The 19,383-nt window shown below is 40.5% G+C and overlaps 1 protein-coding gene across 3 annotated transcripts in view; it reads left to right on the plus strand.

Moving 5' to 3' along the window:
• Positions 1-1,872: 1,872 nt before the first annotated feature.
• LOC109916905 (tyrosine-protein phosphatase non-receptor type 3-like) overlaps positions 1,873-19,383 on the plus strand; it is a 225,860-nt gene continuing 208,349 nt past the window's right edge. For all 3 annotated transcript variants that reach the window (XM_048614858.1, XM_048614873.1, XM_048614879.1), the window contains exon 1: positions 1,873-2,096. The gene's annotated coding sequence lies outside the window, so the exon portion shown is untranslated. The remainder of the gene's footprint in view (positions 2,097-19,383) is intronic.

Raw genomic sequence — 19,383 nt, forward strand, 5'->3', positions numbered from 1 at the left:
ATTTAACCACTCCTTTAACAGATTACTAGGCGAAGCAAGCTTCTATGGGGGTTTCGGTTTTAATTATCAGAGAGGTGTCGACCACACCAATGAATCAGTTCACATTTCTCTACATTGAACTTCACCAGCCACTCATCATTTCATTCTATCAACTGGTCTACATCCTTTTAAAGTTCTATACTCTTCGCTTCACCAGTCACAATATGTTGAAGTTTTGTATCATCCACAAACCTTAAATTTTACCAAGATCTAGGTAATTTACATTTATAAAGAAAAGCCCCAAACTCTAACCCCTGGGGAAATTCACTGCAAACATTTCTCCAGCCTAAAAACCATCCATTAATCATTACTCTGCTTCCTGGCATTCAGTTTCTGTGAACTATAACTTGTGACTTTAGACTGCTTAAAGACATTTAAATATCTTCTCATAAATAATGCAACTGTTCAGGAACTTCAATTTGGTATCCAGTGTCTATACAAATTAGTCTGTGTTGTATCAAAATTTGCAGGAAAAAGAAAATTGAGTAGAATTCAAAAATTAGCCAATGCTGCAACATAATATCTTTTATATTTGGTAGCAGCTTTGTTTAGTTTTATGGACATCTTGTCTCCATTTGAAATGGTAAAACGTGACTGGCATGTATCTATTTTCCAATTGGTTATAAATATAGAAAATCTTTTAAAAGCTGGTTGTCAAAGCAGCAAATACGGTTTTGTCATGTTGTTTTCAGTTTACAGCAAATCTCAAATCTTGGATGAGTTTGTGTTCAAATGCCATTCAGTCAGTATTGTAACTATAGTAACTGTCATAGTGCAATTCCATCCATGTTATAGCTAATGCTAATAATAATAACAAACATATTATGGACGTTTCTCCTTAAAGTACTTAAGACATTTATACAAGGCTTCTTATGGTACATGCACTATTTTGCCGAAAAGAACATTTCCGAGCTTCTGACTCCATCCCACTCCATGGCCACAACGAAAAAAGATTAAGCTAGTCTAGACTTGACATCACAATTGCTTCGGAAATGAATTTTCATACTCATATTCTGTGATTTCCAAGACCACATAAAACTTAGGATGCAGAGCATTTAATCCTGCAGACTAGTCAGCCTTTTGGGCTAATGTGATGGTGATTGTTTTATGTTCATCTTTCTTTATCACCTATTGATTTTCAATTATCTTCGGGAAGTTTTCAAAGTCTTCTACGCTAAGATAGACACAAAATACCTGTCAAAGCCTCTGCCGTTTCTTTGCTTTTCACTACCAATTCCCAGTAGTAGCATTACCTATTCCTCTCCTGTTCAAATACATGTAGAAATTCTTACTATCGTTTTCATTGCTACCTTTCTCCAATACACTGCTTTCAGCCTCCTCATTATCTCTACTTCATTAACAGCCTGTTTTCAATTATATATCGTCGAGCGACATAGGGTGAGACAATGAGACCCAGGAGCAGAAGTGGGCCATTCAGCCCACCGAGTCTGCTCCTCCATTCAAGGAGGTCTGAAAACTTACGTTCGTTATATACATTTGTGTCTAAAAACATGATACGAACCATAAAACAAAACAATTAGATAACAAATTGATCCTCGCACATTTTGGAACTGTGTCATAGCCGGTGAAGTGCAGCGAATATGAAGTAAAAGATTGTCAAGCCTAAAACAGACGAAGAAAACTTCGCTGTGCTCTTGTCAACCTCAGCAGCAACCAGCGCTCCGAACGCGTGCGCTGCCGCGGAAGGCTGGGCGGAGCGGCTGAGGGGGTTGGGAGGAGCTGCGGCCGCGGAGGGTCGAGCGGAGCGGCGAAGGCGCGCGGCCCCGGTGGGTTGGACGATGGCGCGCGGCCGCAGTGGGTTGGGCGGAGCCGCGAACACGGGAGTGAAGAGCTTGTGACGTTGCACACCTGCTCGCGAGCTTTGTGATGAGAGTTTCGAGCGAAGATCGAACAGCGGAGCGAGACCGATTGTAACTGACAGCCAGCGGCACCGTGTCTCCTGAATGTGGCGGTGGGCAATTCGGGTTCAATGAGCTGCCATCGCTGAACTTAGACTGGCGGCAGCTATCCTTTTACTTTCCGAGTGTGTGGTCAAGGTACAGCCGGAGGAGGCGGAGAGGGTGCGCGCGCAAGCATCTTGTCAATATTTGCAGGGAGTTGGCAGCATTGGGAAGGGCTGAAATATGTGTGTATATGTATATAAAAAGCAAAGCTTGGGTGGTACTGTCTCCACCTCACGACTGGTGCAATCTTAAAAACCCCAGAGGAGCTGGTCACTCAGTCAGTATTCAGGCATCGTAGGTGAACAACACAGGTAAAGGAATGTCGGAGAACTGTTTGTAAATGCAGAATAAATCCCTATCCGCGCCCTAAGATTATAAATAAGATGCAAGTTAATCCGGAATCAGGACGAGTTAGTTTAAGCTTGATTACTGCCTTGCAGTTTCCGCTCAGTTTGCACCTAAGAATGATCACAGGGAAGCAGAGCAGCCTATCTGCGCCCGTGTGATTTGGCAGTAGGCAGGACTGCCAAGATGTTTTATGAACTGGGTTTGTTTATTTTGCAGCAATCAGTTGGTGAGGAAAGTATTCACTCCCACAAGAATATTGTGGGAGTTACAAGTGGTAGTCCAAGATGTTAGTATGTTAATTAACTTTCATTTGTCAGGTAGTTAAGATGATAGCTAGCAGAGCCACACAGCCCAGACAGGCCTTTCAGCCCAACTAGTCCATGCCCACCACGTTTTCTAAACTGAATTGATCCTACTTGCCAGCGTTTGGCATGTCCCTATAAACTGCAGAGAATGCGTCATATGCAAGTATATTTGCAAGGTGTTGAAGGAGTCGTTCCTCATATAAAAATAATGATACAGTTGGCTAATAAGCTGTGGTGAATGTTGAGCAAAATATACAAACACATTGGAAATTAGTCTAACAGTCCAAAATATGGTTGAAAATCAATAGGTGATGGGAAGAGTGACGAATTTAAATATGAGTCTTTGCTAGGGAAAAGGTGCTTGGGAAAACTATTGGGCCCAAAGGCTGACAAGTCCCAAGGACCAAAAGCAGAAGTTGCTGGAAAAGCTCAGCAGATCTGGCAACATCTGTGAAGAAAAAATCAGAGTTAACGTTTCGGGTCTGGTGACCCTTCCTCACCGGACCCGAAACGTTAACTCTGATTTTTTTTCTTTTACAGGTACTGCCAGATCTGCTGAGCTTTTCCAGCAACTTCTGTTTTTTGTGCCTGATTTACAGCATCCACAGTTCTTTAGGTTTTTATTTAATCTAAGTCCCAAGTGCAGTTAGCCTGCACTGAAGCGTTGCCAAAGGTAATAGATATTCTTCCAAATTTCCTTAAATTCTGGAAGGCTCTGAGGAGATGGGAAAATATGTTGCATCCTTATTCAAGAAAGGAAGGGAAACAAAGTAGGGAAAGTATAGATCAATTAGATTACCATTTGTCATTAAGAAGCTGCTGGAATCTGTTATTAAGGCAGGATGCCTGAGTGGCAAGTGCCACAGAACAAGTACATATAATGTAGGAGGTAACATATTAACACAGCTATAGAACTAAACAGCAAGCAGAGCGTAGGAATAAATGGATCATTTTTGGGTCCTCAACAACTTAATTTATATCAATGATTTGGCTGAGGGGACCGAATCTTTCATGACTAAATTTGCTGAAGATATCAGGATAGATTGGAAATAAGTTGTCAGGAGGAAATAGAGAATCTTGAAAGGATTACAAACACAGTACACAAATGATGGGTGAAGTGGTGGTAAATGAGTTCTCTGTTTTGACAGGTTAAAAAGTATACCATTTTAATGGAAAGAGATTGTAAGACCCAATGTATAGGGCAATCCTTGTGCATGAATCACAAAATGTTCGTTTGTAGGTACAGCAAGTGATTAGGAAGGCAAGTGAAATGTTGGCATTTATTGCAAGGGGAATAAGATATGAGTAGAGAAGTTTTACTGCAGCTGTACAGGTTCTTGGTGAGAATACATCTGGAGTACTGTGTAGTTTTGTTGTCTTATTTGGAAGAAGGGTATAATTACTTTAGAATTAGCTCAGAAAGTTCTTGCCACTTATCCCAGGATTGAAGGGCTTATCTTGTGAAGGAAGGTTGAACAGATTGGACCCATATGCATTGGATCTTAGAAGAATGGGAAGTGATTTTATTGAAAAATAAGGTCATGAAGAGACTAGATGAGGTGGATGATGGGAGAATATTTGTGGGTGAGAAAATTAGGAGCTGTAGTGAGAGATTTTGGGGTGCTCTTTAATGTTAATTGTAAAACATAAGTTAGTTATAATTACAGACTTAAGCTTTGGAAGAGCCAATCTAAACTTTACTCGTCCTGATTTTTAACAAGACCCATTCCAGCAACAAAAATGTTTTTGTATGCTTTGCAGAATTAAGTTGTTCATAACAAGAACAAAAGAAATAACACTTAATAAAAGCAGTGGCTTTCAGCCTATCCAGGATGGGATGCCAGTTTGTGACACTGGTTTGACTGGGCACAGGTCTCCTGTTTATGTGTCCTTCTTGTAACCCAAGTTTAATTAAACCTTGCTATCTATTATCTCTTTACATAATCAGAGGCATCTTAAAATCTAATTGACTTATTAGTGCATGAGTTCATGGCCAATCTTTAATTAGCTGAACAATATTTGCCCAAATCCTGATTTTTTTTTTTAGAAGTAATAGTCCTCATAGTTACACCACGTCCTAATATCTCCCCATTCATTCTTTAACATAACCATAAGACATAGGAACAAATGTAGACAATTCAGCCTATTGAGTATGCTCCACTGTTCAATGAGATCATGGCTGAACTGATAATCCCCAACTTCACTTCCCTGCCTATTCCACCATCCCTTGATTCCCTTACGGATTAAAAATCTATCTATCTCAAATGACTCTCTATGGTAAAGAATTCCATAGATTAGTTACCCTCAGAGAGAAGAAATTGCTCCTCATCTTTGTCCAGCGCTGAAGAAAGGTCACCGGACCAAAAACGTTAACTGATTTTTTTTTTTCACAGATGCTGCCGTACCTGCTGAGCTTTACCAGCAACTTCTGTTTTTGTTCCTGATTTACAGCATCCGCAGTTCTTTCAGTTTTTTTTTTAACTGAGATTTGGCCTCTGGTCCTACATTCTCATTCAAGGGGAAGCCACCTCTCCCACATCTATCCTATAAGAATCTCATAGGTGTTGCAGCAATGTTGCTTCTGGTTCTTCTAAACTCCAGTGAATACAGAGCCAATGTATTCAGTCTGTTTTACGAAAATCCCTCCAAACCTGTGATCAACTAAGTGAACTTTCTATGGATTCTCTCCAATGCCAATATATTTTTCCTTCAATCATGGGCCCAAAACAGTTCACCATATTCTCGGTGTGGTCTGACTTGGGCCTTGTATATTTTTAACAAGATTTCCCTATTTTTGTATGTTGTTCCCCTCTAAATAAAGGCCAATATTTCATTTACCTTCCCCGTTACCTGCTGAGTTTGTACACTAGCTTTTTGTGATTTATGTTGGGGACCCACAAATACCTCTGTGTTGCAGCTTTCTGCAGTCTTTCTCCATTTAAGTAATATTCAGCTCCTCTTCTTCCTGCCAAAGTGCACAGCCTCACATTTTCCGACATTATATTCAATCTGCCATTTTTTCCCTAATCATTTAATCTGTCTATTTCCAGATATTGTGGTTGGCAACAAAGTTTTTAGAAGGATCCCATCCCTGTTGATCTCTCACCACGATCCATTACTACTTGCCTGGATTTCTATTTCGGTCACCATTTCAGGATTGAATGTACCTTGTTAAATCCCAAATTTGTCCTCTGTCACTTCCTTGCTTCCTAAAAGGCCCTTCAAGATATCAGTCACTGTCGTTTTGGACTTAGCAAGCTCAACTACCAATCCCACTCCATCCCCTCTCATGTCTTCTGAGGATAACCTCACTAATCTAATGTTAAAAAGTAGGAGTAGGTCATTCAGCCATTTGTGTGTGCTTGGCCATTCGGTGGTTAATTGCTGATTTATCTGAACTCCACTTTCTTGCACTCTCCCCGTGTCTCTTAATTGCCTTCAAACCCAAAATAGTAATTAATCTCTGAATATATTTAGTGATTGAGCATTTCCATCTTTCTAGGATGGCAAATTAGAATGATTCACAATCCTTTGTAGGTTTGGCCTGTACTGATTTGAATTTAGAAGGATGAGCATTATTGAAACATACAAGATGACTTGACAGGTTAGATGTGAAAAGTTTGTTTCTCTATATCGAAGAGTCTAGACCAGAGGGTATGATCTCAGAATAAGGGATCACACATTTAACACAGTAATGAGGAGGAATTTGTTCTGAGAGTAATGAATCTATGGAATTCTTTATCAGAGAGTATATTCAGGGGTGAGTTCAACAGCTTTTTAATCAGAAAAGCAATCAAGGGTGTGGGGGAAAAGGCAAGAAAGTCAAGTTGAGGGCTATCAGATTAGCCATGATCTCATTGACTGGCAGAGTAGGCTCATAGGACTGAATGGCTTCCTTCCACGCCAACATCTTTTGATCCTGTGATATATGGGAATAAACAGATGGGGCATCTATGAAATGTACGCCAATAATCATGGGTGAATTTAAGCTATATGTAGTTTGAACAAACCAGATTGGCAAAGGTAACCCAGAAAATGAGTCCAGAGAGTGTATGTGTGACAAGTTATAGAGTAGGACATTCTAGAGCCATATAGGGAGCAGGTAGACCTGATAAATGAGCATTAAGGCAGAATCAATTAATAACTACAGGGTGAAGGGGCCTCAAGGTGACAACATTCATAACATGGTAGAATTTTATACTCTGCTTAATGGGGGCGGTGAGGGGGCAGTGGGTAAGTTTGGTTCTAAAGCTATTATTTTAAGGCTAAAGAAAGGTAATTATAATGGTATAACTATAATGGTATGAAGGCAGAGCTGATAAGAGTGAACTGGGAAAGTAAGTTAGAAGGTAGGACACCAGAGGTGCATTGGGCGAAAACTTTTGAGGAGGTATTTAATAATTCTCAGTGAAGATGTATCCCAGTGAGAAAGAAAGACACTCTGCTGCATCGTTTGTCACTTCTAAGAAAGTTAAGGATCATATCAAATTTAAAGGACTCTGTACAATACTGTGAAGGTTACCAAGAAGTTAGCAGGTTGGACAGATTTGAAAGAGCAGCAAATAATCTCCAAAAAGAAGAGCAGGAGAAAGGAGAGTATGAGGGAAAACTAGCTAGTAATATCAAACACATTTATACAAGAATTTGAATAAGAAAGAAGGAACTAAAGTTAGTGTTCATGGTCTAGTGAGTGAGTCCAGGAGATTGTTGGTGGAAAATCTGGAAAAGGTGGAGGCGTTGAGCAGGTATTTTGTCTGTCTTCAGTATTGAAGACTTGGAAAACTTCCCAAAGACACTTCAAAATCATAAGATAAAGAGAAGGGAGGAACTGAAACAGTCACCATCACCAGGGAAATCGTGCTGGAAAAGCTATTAAAGTCTGAAGTTCCCGTCGCCATTTGGCCTGTGTCTTAGGGTCTTAAAATGTAGCTGCAGAGGGAGTAGAGGCATTGGTTACAATTTTCCAAAGTTAATTAAATTATTGAAGGGTCCTAGTGAATTTGTTAATGAATAACATAAGACAATTATTCAAGAAAGGAGGGTACCAGAAAGTAGAAAACTATAGGCGTTTACCTGAAACCTGTTGTGGGGAAATTGCTAGAATTCATTCTTAAGGAGGGTCATTGTAGTCCGCATAGTTTTATGGAAGGCAAATTTTGTCTAACTAATTTGAGTATTTTTTTGAGTAAGTAACACTCAATGTAGGTAAAAGGAAACCTGTCATAGAGTCATACAGCACAGAAACATTGTTCATGCCGACCAAGTTTCCCAATCTAAGCTAGTCCCATTTACCTGCATTTTGCCCATATCGCTCAATTTTTCTTATTCATGTACCTGTCCCCAAATGTCTTTTAAATGTTGTAATTGTAAGTGCCTCTACCACTTCCTCCGACAGTTCATTCCACATATGAACCACTCTCTGTTTAAAAATTAAAGTTGCCCCTCATGTCCTTTTTAAATTTTTCTCCTCTCACCGTAAAAATATGTCCCATGGTTTGAACTCCCCCACCCTAAGGAAAAGACCTTTGCTATTCCAAGAAGTGTTTGATATGGTGCCACATCATTGTCTACTGCAGAAAATGAGAGCTGTTGGTGTAAGGGAAAGCATACTAGCATGAATAATAAGAGTGGACATATTTGAGGTCTTTTTCAGTTTGACAACATGTAGCAAATAGGGTGCCACAATTGTCATTGTTGTGGTCTTAACTATTTACATTCTATAACAATGACTTAGATGCAGGGACCAAATATATGGTAGCAGACACAGGAGATAAGCAGTCAAGTGGAGGTAGTGTCTCTAAATGAATGTGGACGAGTAAGCAGGCACAAATATGGCAGCATAATGTAACAATATGTAAATTTGTCCTCTTTGGCTGGAAGATTGGAAAAGCAGTATCTTATTTAATTGGACAGCTTGCAGAACACTGAGGTAGAAAGGGATTTGGGTGTTCTGGTACCTGAATCAGAAAAATGTTAGTGTGCAATTACAGCACATTGTTGGGAAGATAAATGTTATGCTGGTGTTTATTTGAGAGAAGAATGTAATGGGGAAATTTTACTGCAGCTATACAGGATCTTGATGAGATCATATCTGGAGTACTATGGGCGATTTTGGTTGTCTTATTTGAAAAAGGATATAATTGTGTTGGCAGAAACCCAGTGAGATCAATTTGACTGATTCCTGGAAAGAAAAGCTTATGTTAAAAGTAGATTAGGTTGGGACTTTAACCATTAGGATTTCGAAGAATGGGAGGTGATATTCTTGAAACATCTAAAATATAAAGAACTTGGCAGCTGGATTCTGAGTAGGTGCTTTCCATGTAGGAGAGATGAGAACTAGAGGAAATGAACAAAGAATAGCAGAGAACTAGAGAAAACTGTTTAAAAGTAAGATGTTACCCTTCTAAGATAGATAATGAGATGTTTGTTTCTCTGAAAGTCATTGGTTTGTAGAATTATTTTCCCCAGAGAACAGAAAACTGAACCATTGCATTTATTCAGAGCTGAGCTGGAGTTTTTGTAGACAAAGGAGTCGAGTGTTATGGGTGCAGACAGGAAAGGGGAATTGAAACCACAATCAGATCAACCATGATCTTTTTAAATGGCACAGCAGCCTTGAATTGCCTAATGGCCTTCTCCAGATTGTAAATTTCTTTTAATGAAAAGGTTCCTCCTCATCATAGTTTGAAATGGCTGAATTGTTTTGAAATTGCAACCCCTATTCGAGTGCCCTCTGTCAGGAAAAGTATGCTTCCAGCATTCACCCTGACAAATCGTTTAAGAATTTGTTTCATTTGGTGACAGCTTGTTATTCAAAATTCTGAATATCTCCTCATGGGAAAATATCTCATCCCAAAAATGAGTTCACTGAACCCTCTCTCTCCCTCTTTTTTTTTTTTTTCTTTCTTCCTCTCTGCCCCCCTTCTCTCTCATGCCATATTTGACCACAGCTTTTTATTCCGCACTGTTCCTTGAAATGGGGTCTTCACCTACTCCTTTTCAACCCATTTGTTTCCCCACCTACTCTGCAGGGAGGCTGTTTGCCTCACTCAAGACACTTGTCAGCAGTTTTAAAAGCCCAAAACCTTAACCTTTTTCTTCCATTCACCACAATGCAGCATTCACTTTGATTCAAACACTTCTACAGTTTCAGACTTGACTGCACATTATCGGCTTAGCTATACATAACTACATCTGAAATATGCCAACTGCTGTCAGGACCAACCATTATTTCAGAATCACACATGTTTGATTCACTTGCTGAACTATCCCAATGCGCTAAGAATTGCACTCATGAACAATGTAAGATTCTCAGCTGGGCTCACAATGTGGTTCATTTATGCTTGCTAGGAGTTACATATATTCATAGGCAGGAACTTATCCTCTACAGACAAAGAATATTTTCAGATACTGTGCCTTTTCTTGAATTTAAAACTTGTCACTAATGATATTAGTACCCAGATGGATACTCCATGACAATCCTGTGACCAAGCAAAATCGACTTATTGATTAATCAATATTCTTTTTTCATGCAGTATACATTTCTTCAGCGCTTCTTCAGAACAGTCATATCACACTAATTCTGTTACTCTCTGTACAGATGCTGTTAGATCTGTTGAGTTTCTCCAGCATTTTCTGTGCTTGTTTCAGATTTCCAGCATGCGCAATATTTTGCTTTTATTTCAGTATAAATCATTGTTCTTTATTGAAATTTGGCATTCTTGCACCTGTTCTGATGAGTGCAGAATAAAAAGTTTTGAAAACGTGCCTCTTTCGTTTGAAACAATACTCAAGAACATATGTATCTGCCCAAATGTAATGTAACTCCTCTAACAAGCAATACTTCTCAACTTTTGGTTAATTCATCTGTATTTTCCTAGTTTATCCTGAATTCCCAGCGCTTGAAATTTTGGTGAAGGCTTTCAATGTAGTATTTTGTCAAATATCTTCCAGTAGACTAAAAAAGACTGTGCTCTGACGTTTTACTGTCCCAAGTAGGATGTCATTTCCTCAAATCATGTCTGAGCAACATCCTTGACGTTGTGCTTCTAAACCTATGTTGGTCATGGTTCACTGAATTATTTGTACAAATGTTTGCTTTTGATTAGTTTTATTATTGTACAAAGCATAGAGATAATAGTAATCTGACATTTCCTTTTGAATATAGGGACTTCATTCACTTACTTGCAGTTCATTGGGTAGATGCCTTGTGTCCATAGTGATCAGTTCCATCCAGCCTGATCTATTTTAGTAATCTTTAAGTACCATCTGTATCTGGTAATTGTTTTCACAGTTCTTTCTTGCCTTCTTGTGACTTTCATTTAACTAGTGTCAAAAGTTGTTCATGGTTACCTCCTCGCAGTGGGAAGGTTACTTGTCATCTCGGTGCATACTTGGAGGAAGTAGTTATTCCCAAAATGATTCTGTTTCTTCCTCTCTGATTCCATTTCCATTGCTTATAGTTTCAAACTCTTACCAAGTTTCACCTTTATTATCTTGCTGAATTTTTCAAAAATGTTTTTAACGGTACAGTTTTATTCTTCAAATCACTGTTTTGGCTCAGTATTTTCTTATCCTCATCCTTGTAAATTTTGCCCCCTCTGAGCAGGAATTGCAGAGATCACTTTTCTTTGTTATTTTGCTTTTAATTCAGCAAACCATTTGTTTAAGTTGAGCTACTGATTTCTCCTGCATGATCAGTATTCTACTTTAAATAGTGCATTACATTATTCCTTACCCAATTATGTGGAACAAACTCCACCAAATTGTTTGCTTTTGGATGTTTTTTGGAAAAAAACAAGCACTAGTGCAACAGGCAACTACTTAAGATCTTTCTGATCAGAGACCGGTTCCAAAGTGCAACATTCTCTCAATATTACACTCCCTTGATTATTAATAAGTTGGACTTGAACCTAGAATGTTGAATTTGATTTAAGAGTGTTACCACGTAACCATTTATTTTCACTTATGACAGCTGTATGATATCTTTGGATAACATGGTATATTTACAAACACAGACTTTGTTTTAAATTATTCCTGACTGTTTGAAATAAATAGCTTTCTTATTCAAATAATATATTAAATTTGAATAGATGTGTTTTACCTTTTTGGAAGTGAGCATTCTCGTTGTTCTATCTCCATGTCTCAGTTGCTAGGCAATTCTGTACAGTGCCCATATAATTTGTTTTTTCCCCCGTTATTCATTCTTTCCAATGCTGTTGCATCTGGCATATACTCAACACAGCTCTTTTGACATAAGAAATTCAACATGAGGGCACGTTTGAATCAAACTTGTATCCTATTATTCCATGGGCCAGTATGATCTTGACTGCATTATTTTTATTTTTGAGATCAGTTTTAAAAATAAACCTCAATTCCTCCTCTAAATCTGTTCAGTGTTATGCATGCATTTTTTGATTGTTGAAATATCAGTCACTCATTCTGTTTGAAATGTAGCTCAACTGGAAGGATGTAGAGGCTTTAGAAAAGGTCCAAAAGAGGTTTACCAGGAAGTTGAACACGGAGCAAAAACAGAAGTTGCTGGAAAAGCTCAGCAGGTCTGGCAGCATCTGAAGAAAAAAATCAGAGTTAATGTTTCTGGTCCTGTGACCGTTCCTCAGAACTGAGGACCAGGACCCGAAACATTAATTCTGATTTTTTTCTTCACGGATGCTGCCAGACCTACTGAGCTTTTCCAGCAACTTCTGTTTTTGAACCTGATTTACAGCATCCGCAGTTCTTTCGGTTTTTATTTGCCTGGATTAAATTGTATTTAGCTGTCGGGAGGTTGGACATTATTGGTCTGTTTTGCTAGACTGTGGGAAATGGAGGGGCAGCCTAGTGGAAGTCTATGAAATTGAGAGGCATGGATAGGGTGGATAGTTAGTCTTTTTTTTCCCAGGCTGGAAATGTCAAACAATGGGAGGCATGGGTTTAAAGTGAGAGGGGGACTGTTTAAAGGAGTTGCGCAAGGCAAGGTTTTTCTTTACACAGATGGTGGTAGGTGTCCTAAACATGCTGCTAGGGTAGGTGGTAGAAGCAGATATGCTGGCAATGTTCAAGACACTTAAAAAGATGCATAAACAGGCGGGGAATGGAAGGACATGGACTGTGTGCAGGCAGATGGCATCATAGTTGGCACAGAATGGTGTGCCGAAGGACCTGTTGCTGTGCTGTACTGTTCTATTTTCTATGTATTTGCACAGTAGTCTGAGAAAGTTGGCTCAAAACAAAATTGTAAAATACAGAAGAAATTATCTCGACCTCAGGGCGTTCTAAAGCACTTTAAAACATAATTGCATTTTGAATTCAGACATTCACGTATACAAACATGGAAGCACGTTTACGAGCAACTAGCACACCTGTTACTGATCAAAAATCGTGGTTAGACTGCCCTATGCAGTATTGTTAATACCTTGTCCATGTACTGTCTTTTTGGATAAAACAGTGAACCAAGCCCTACTTTCTGTTTCTGGTAGTTATAACAATTCTGATGTGGTTATGGTCCTGATTAGTATTCCTCCCTTAAGCTTCCAAACCAGTAATTTGCTGTTTGGAATCTGGTTGTTTGTAAATTTGCTTCCATGTTTGTGTAAGTAAATGTCTATAGTTCAAATAAGTAATTATGTATATAAAGTGTTTTAGAATGTGTTGAGGTTATGATACTTTCTCCAGTATTGTACTGTTTTGGTTTGAGACAAGTTTCTCAGACTATTCCACATACACAGATAAAGAAATTCTGCATTCGAGATTGCCCAGAATTGGAACTGTGGCAGTGGAAATTGTTGCACACTCACAGCTAAGGAAAGCAATTTTATAATGCTTTATGGAAATGGTGTACAGGATGAAGGCTTGTAGCAGGTTCTGCAAATGTCAACTGCCACTGTAACTCTTCCAATTCTAACCCTGTGCACTCCCAACCGTCATCTTGCCAATATGTTGGTATGATTGCCTGCACAGAGGCAGAAGAGAAAGGTGCAGTATAGTGGCACAATAAACTTTAAATGGTGTGTTTTTCCATCTCCATTTTGGATCTGAACATTACTTGTTTGGGTTATAGAGTCATGCAGCACAGAAACAGACTCTTCATCCGAACTCGTCCATGCCGACCAGACCAATCTGACCTAGTCCATTTGGCAGCATTTGGCCCTCAACTCTTCCTATTCATGTACCCATCCAGATGCCTTTTAAATGTTGTAATTGTACCAGCCTCCTCCACTTCCTCTGGCAGCTCATTCCATACATGCAGCACCCTCTGGAAAAGGTTGCTCCTTGGGTCCCATTTAAATCTTTCCCCCGTCATCTTAAGTCTATGCCCTCTAATTTTGGACTCCGCCACGTGAGGAAAAAGACCTTGGTTATTCACAGTATCCATGTTCCTCATGATTTTATAAACCTGTGTAAGGTCATCCCTTGGCCTCTGCTCTAGGGGGAAAAAGCCCAGCCTATTCAGTCTCCCCCATAACTCAAACCCTTCAGTCCCAGCAACATCCATGTAAATCTCAAGTTTAAACAACATTCTTCCTATAGAAGGGTGACCAGAATTGTACGCAGTATTCTAAAAGTGGCCTCACCGATGTTGAAGTACAAAAAAAGTACAACACAAGAACAGGCCCTTCGGCCCTCCAAGCCTGCGCCAACACGTTTTGCCCTTCCATGGTAAAACTGTCTTCATTTACAGGATCTGTATCCCTCTATTCCCTTCCTATTCATGTGTTCCTCCAAGTGCTTCTTGAATGCTGCTTTTGTGTCTGCTTCCACTACCTCCTCTGGCAGCATGTTCCAGACACTCAGCACTCTTCTTTTTCTTTTGTGTGGAAAAACCTGTCTCACACATCTCTTTAAAACACATTCCCCGCCCCACTCAACAACCTGTGTCCCCTAGTAATTGACCCATCCACCTTGGGGAAGTGGGAGGAAGTGGGAAAGAGCCTCATTCTTTCCACTCTATCCATGTCCTCTACAGCTGCAACATGACATCCCAATGCCTGTACTCAGTCTTCTGACTAATGAAGGCAAGTGTGCCAAATACCACCTTCACCACCTTGGCTTCCTGCATTCCACTTTCAAGAAACTATGGATCTCTTTAAGGTACACCCATCCTGATGTTAATCTTAAATTTTTATTATTCATTCATGGGAGGTGGACATCGCTAGGGATTGGCCGACCCTAGATGCCTTTGAGAAGGTGGTGAGGAGCTGCCTCCTTGAATTGCTGCAGTCCATGCGCTATAGGTACATCCACAATACTGTTAGGGAGGGAATTTCATGATTTTGACCATGTAACACTGAAGGAATGGCAGTTCATTTCCAAGTCAGGATGGTGAGGTGCATGACGAGGAACTTGCAGGTGGTGGTGATGGTGTTCCCATGTATCTGCTGTGCTGTCCTTCTAGTGAAAGTGGTCATGGGTTGAGAAGGTACTGCCCAAGGAGCCTTGGTGAGTATCAGAAGTGCGGCTTCTAGACAGTGCACGCAGCTGCTGCTAAAGGTTGATGATGGAGAGAGTGGATGTTCGTGGATGTCGTGCCAATCGAGCAGTTTGCGTAGTCTTGTTTGCTGTCAAGCTTCTTCAGTGTTAACATGGAACATAGAACAGTACAGGCCCTTCGGCCCACGATGTTGTGCCGACCTATTAGCCTACTAAGATCAATCTACCCTGCATACCCTACACTTTACTATCCTCCATGTGCCTATCCAAGAATCGCTTAAAAGTCTTCCCCAAAAGTTGTTGGGAGCTGCACTCATCCAGGCAAATGGGGAGTGTTCCATCACACTCCCAGCTGTTGCCTTCGATTATTGGTGGACAGGCTTTGGGAATTTAGGTGGAGAATTACACGCTACAGGATACCTAGCCTCTTATCTGCTATTGTAGCCATTGTATTTATGTTCACCTTTTGTTGATAGTTGGGGGGTGGGGTGGTAGGGTTCAGTGACAATAATCCCATTGAATGCCAAGAGACAGTGGTGAGATGGTCATTTCAACCCAGCCTGGACATTGTTCCAGTGCTGCTGCATTTGGACATGGACTGCTTCAGCACCTGAGGAGCCTTTAATGGTGTTGAACATTGCACAATCATTGATTATCCCCACTTCTGACCATGATGAATGTCACACTGTCAATTCATAGTTTCATAAAGTGGAAATTGTGTCAGCCTGTTTGCATGATTTCTGGAGTACAAGAAACCGCAGAGAATGGTTTCAGCATTGGAGACAGATTGGAAGAACAGGAAGAGCAGGACATCCGTCTTTGTCTCTGTTGAAGAAAGGACTTCTGAAAAGTCTAGCTCACTTATGTCCATGTGATGATTTAAACCTTGCCCTATAATACACTCTTGCCTTTGTTAAAATAGTTGTTGATTCTGAAAGAAGCAGGGTTATTTTTATCATTTTGATCCTGGCACTGGTAGTAAAGCCAGTAAACAGGCCAGTTTTAGTAACGAAAGGCAAGAGACTCTCAATTCTAGCCAACTCACCTAATGCAAGTGAATGATATAAATAATATGAGTGGGGTTGGTTAGAATCCGAAAAGGAGATCTCCATGTGAAGACAGAAGGCGTGTCTGAGTTACTAAGTATGTCGCATCTCTCTTTACCAAGGAAGAAAATGTTACTAAAGTCTATGCACACAAGAGGTGGTTTATGTATAATTTTGAATATTTTGATCAGCTGCAGAAGGGTTAATAAGGGCATGTGGTGTACACGGACTTCCAAAAGATATTCGATTATAGTTCGATTATAGTAAAGTTAAAACACACAAAACAATTGTGGCAGCTTGAATTTAAAATTGGTTAAAGAGCAGTGTAGTGAACAATTATTTTCTGGGCTGATGAAGGCATACAATTGGGTTATCCAAGGGTACAAGGGCCACTGCTTTTCGTGATAAATGTTACCATAGTGCTTCCCAAATCTTCTCCCAGTGTGAAGATGTTCTAATATCGCTGACTTTGAGAGCCCAATTTCCAGGGGTGGTTATGAGTTGTTCAGCATTTATTGCATGTTTTAGTTAGTTGTCGAGGTCGACAGCATGGAAACAAATCCTCTGTCCAATGTGCCCATGCCACTCGGTTTTCACAATTAAACTAGTCTCATTTGCCTGCATTTGGTCCATATTCCTCCATACCTATCCCATCCATGTACCTATGTAAATGTTTTTTATATGACAAAATTGTACTAGCTTCCGGCATTACCTCTGGCAGCCCATTGCAGACCCTCACCACTCTCTGTATGAAACAATTGCCCCTCTGGACCCTTTTGTGTATCTCCCCTCTCACCTTAAACCTAAGCTGTCTAGTTTTAGACTCCACTACCATGGGAAAAGGCAGTTGGCTATCTCCCTTAACTATGCCTCTCATGATTTTTACAGACCTCTATAAGGTCAGCCCTTAGTGTATTACGCTCCAGGAGAAGTCCGAACCTATCCAAGCTAATGTTTTGAGTCTAGATGACTCTTCATTACAGCTCTGAAGAGTCATCTAGACTCAGCATTAGTTTGCTGTCCATGGATGCTGTCTGGTCCAATGTGATCTCCAGCATTTGTTGTTTTCAGTGCAGCTTCCAGCATCTGCAGTAATTTGCTCCAGCCCATCCAACCTCTTCTTAAACTCAAACCTTCCAGTCCAGGTGGCATGCCAGTAAATGTTCTCTGCAGTCTTTCTAGTTTAATAATATCCTTTTCTGTCGTAGGGGGACCAGAACTGCAGTACTGTAAATGTAGCCTCACCAACATCTTGTACAGGTGCAACAAGACGTCCAAACTCGTTGCTGTGACCGATGAAAGCAAGCATGCTGAAAGCTGCCTTCACCACCCTGTCTACCTGTGACTCCACTTTGAAGGAGCTATTAACCTGTACCCTTAGATCTCTTTGTTCTATATTACTCCCAGGGCCCCTGACTGTGTAAGTCCTGCCCTGGTTTGACCCACCAAAACACAACATCTTGCATTTGTCTAAATTAAACTTGCCTTTGAGAAGGTGGTCGTGAGCTGTCATCTTAAACTGCTGTAATCCATTTGCTGTCAGGATACCCACAATACCATTAGGGAGGGAGTTCCAGGATTTTGACCTAGCGAAATTGAAGGAATGATAACATATTTTCAAGTCCAGATCATCATTGCTTTGGAGAGGAGCTTGAAGGCGGTGGTGTCTTAATAAATCTTTTGCCCTTGTCCTTCTAGATGGAAGTGATCGTGTGTTTAGAAGGTATGGCCCAAGGAGCTTTGGTGAATTTCTGCATTGCATCTTGTGGATGGTGTACACTGCTGCGATTGGGCATTGGGGTGGTTGTGGTGACAGTCAGGTGGGCTGCCTTATCCTGATGGTGTCAGGCTTCTGGAGCTTTTTTTGTTGGAACTGCACTCAATCATATTGCATCACACTCCTGACTTGCACCTTGTAGACGGTGAGTAAGGTTTGGGAGTCTTGTGGTGAGTTGTTCGTTGCAAGGTTTCTAGCCTTTGACCTATTCTTATAGCCTGGTTACTTTTATAGGACTAATCCAATTCAGGTTCTAGTCAAGCAAAATTTGGAGATGTTGATAGTGAGGGTGATACCAATCAGGCAAGAATTAGATTTTCTCTTGTTGGAGATTGTCATTGTCTGGCATTTGTATGGCATGTATATTACTTGCCACTTGTCAGTCCAAGCCTGGATGTTGTCCAAACTTTGCATTTGGGCATGAAACTGCTTCAGTATCTGAGGAGTCTCAAATGGAGCTGAACATGGAGCAGTCATCAACGAACACCCCCACTTCTGACCTTATGATGGAGGGAAGGTCATTGATGAGGGAAGTATCGAGAGGATGTCCTGAAGTTGAGATGACTGACCTTCAGCCACCGCAGCCATCTTCTTTTGTGCCAGGTATGACTCCAATCAGTGGAGGTATTCCCCTGATTCCCATTGACTCTAGTTTTGCTTGAATTCTTGATGCCACAGTCGATTGCATGTGGCCTTCATACCAAGGGCAGTGACTGTCACCTCATGTCTTTTGTCCACGTTTGGGCCGAAGCTGTATTGATGTCAGGAACTGAGTAGTCCTGAACTGGGCATCACTGAGCAGTTTATTGCTGAGCAAGTGCTGGTAACGGCAATGTTGATGACACCCTTCATCACTTTACTGTTGATCGATAATAAACTGATGTAATGGTAATTGGCTAATTTGTCCTGTTTTGTGTATAACAGACGTGAATGCCCTTGACCTTGTGAGAACCTAAATTCTGGGTGGTTGTTCAGAGGTGGGGGTGGTGTGGTTGTTGACTGTGGGGGAAGGGGATGATTAAACTGCCAGGTGTTGTCCTGTAAAAAAGCAAAAGTAATTTTTTGTTGGCTGTGGTTGTAGTCATAATCAAGCCTCAGAAAACAGGCAATTATGGACAGAAAATAACCCGGAAAGGTTTAAATGGGGCCTTGCAGCTAACAGAATCTAGTCGAAGTTCTATAGTTGCTATTGCTACCTTGGAATTTGCAGTTTAGGAGCATCCATATTAATGACTTGAGCCTGGCATGATGTTCAAATTTGCTGATGACACAACATTTGGAAGTATTGTGAACATAGAGGAAGTTGGCAAGATTTCAAGAGGAGATAAGTTGGCAGAATGGGCAAATATGTTGGAGATGACATTTAATACAATTTAATATCAGTTAAAGGGCACAATTCTGATGGGAGAGATAGTAGGAACTGCAGATGCTGGAGAATCTGAGATAACAAGGTGTAGAGCTAGATGAACACAGCA

This window comes from Rhincodon typus, chromosome 2 (assembly GCF_021869965.1).
Source record: "Rhincodon typus isolate 14 chromosome 2, sRhiTyp1.1, whole genome shotgun sequence".
Lineage (NCBI taxonomy): Eukaryota > Metazoa > Chordata > Chondrichthyes > Orectolobiformes > Rhincodontidae > Rhincodon > Rhincodon typus.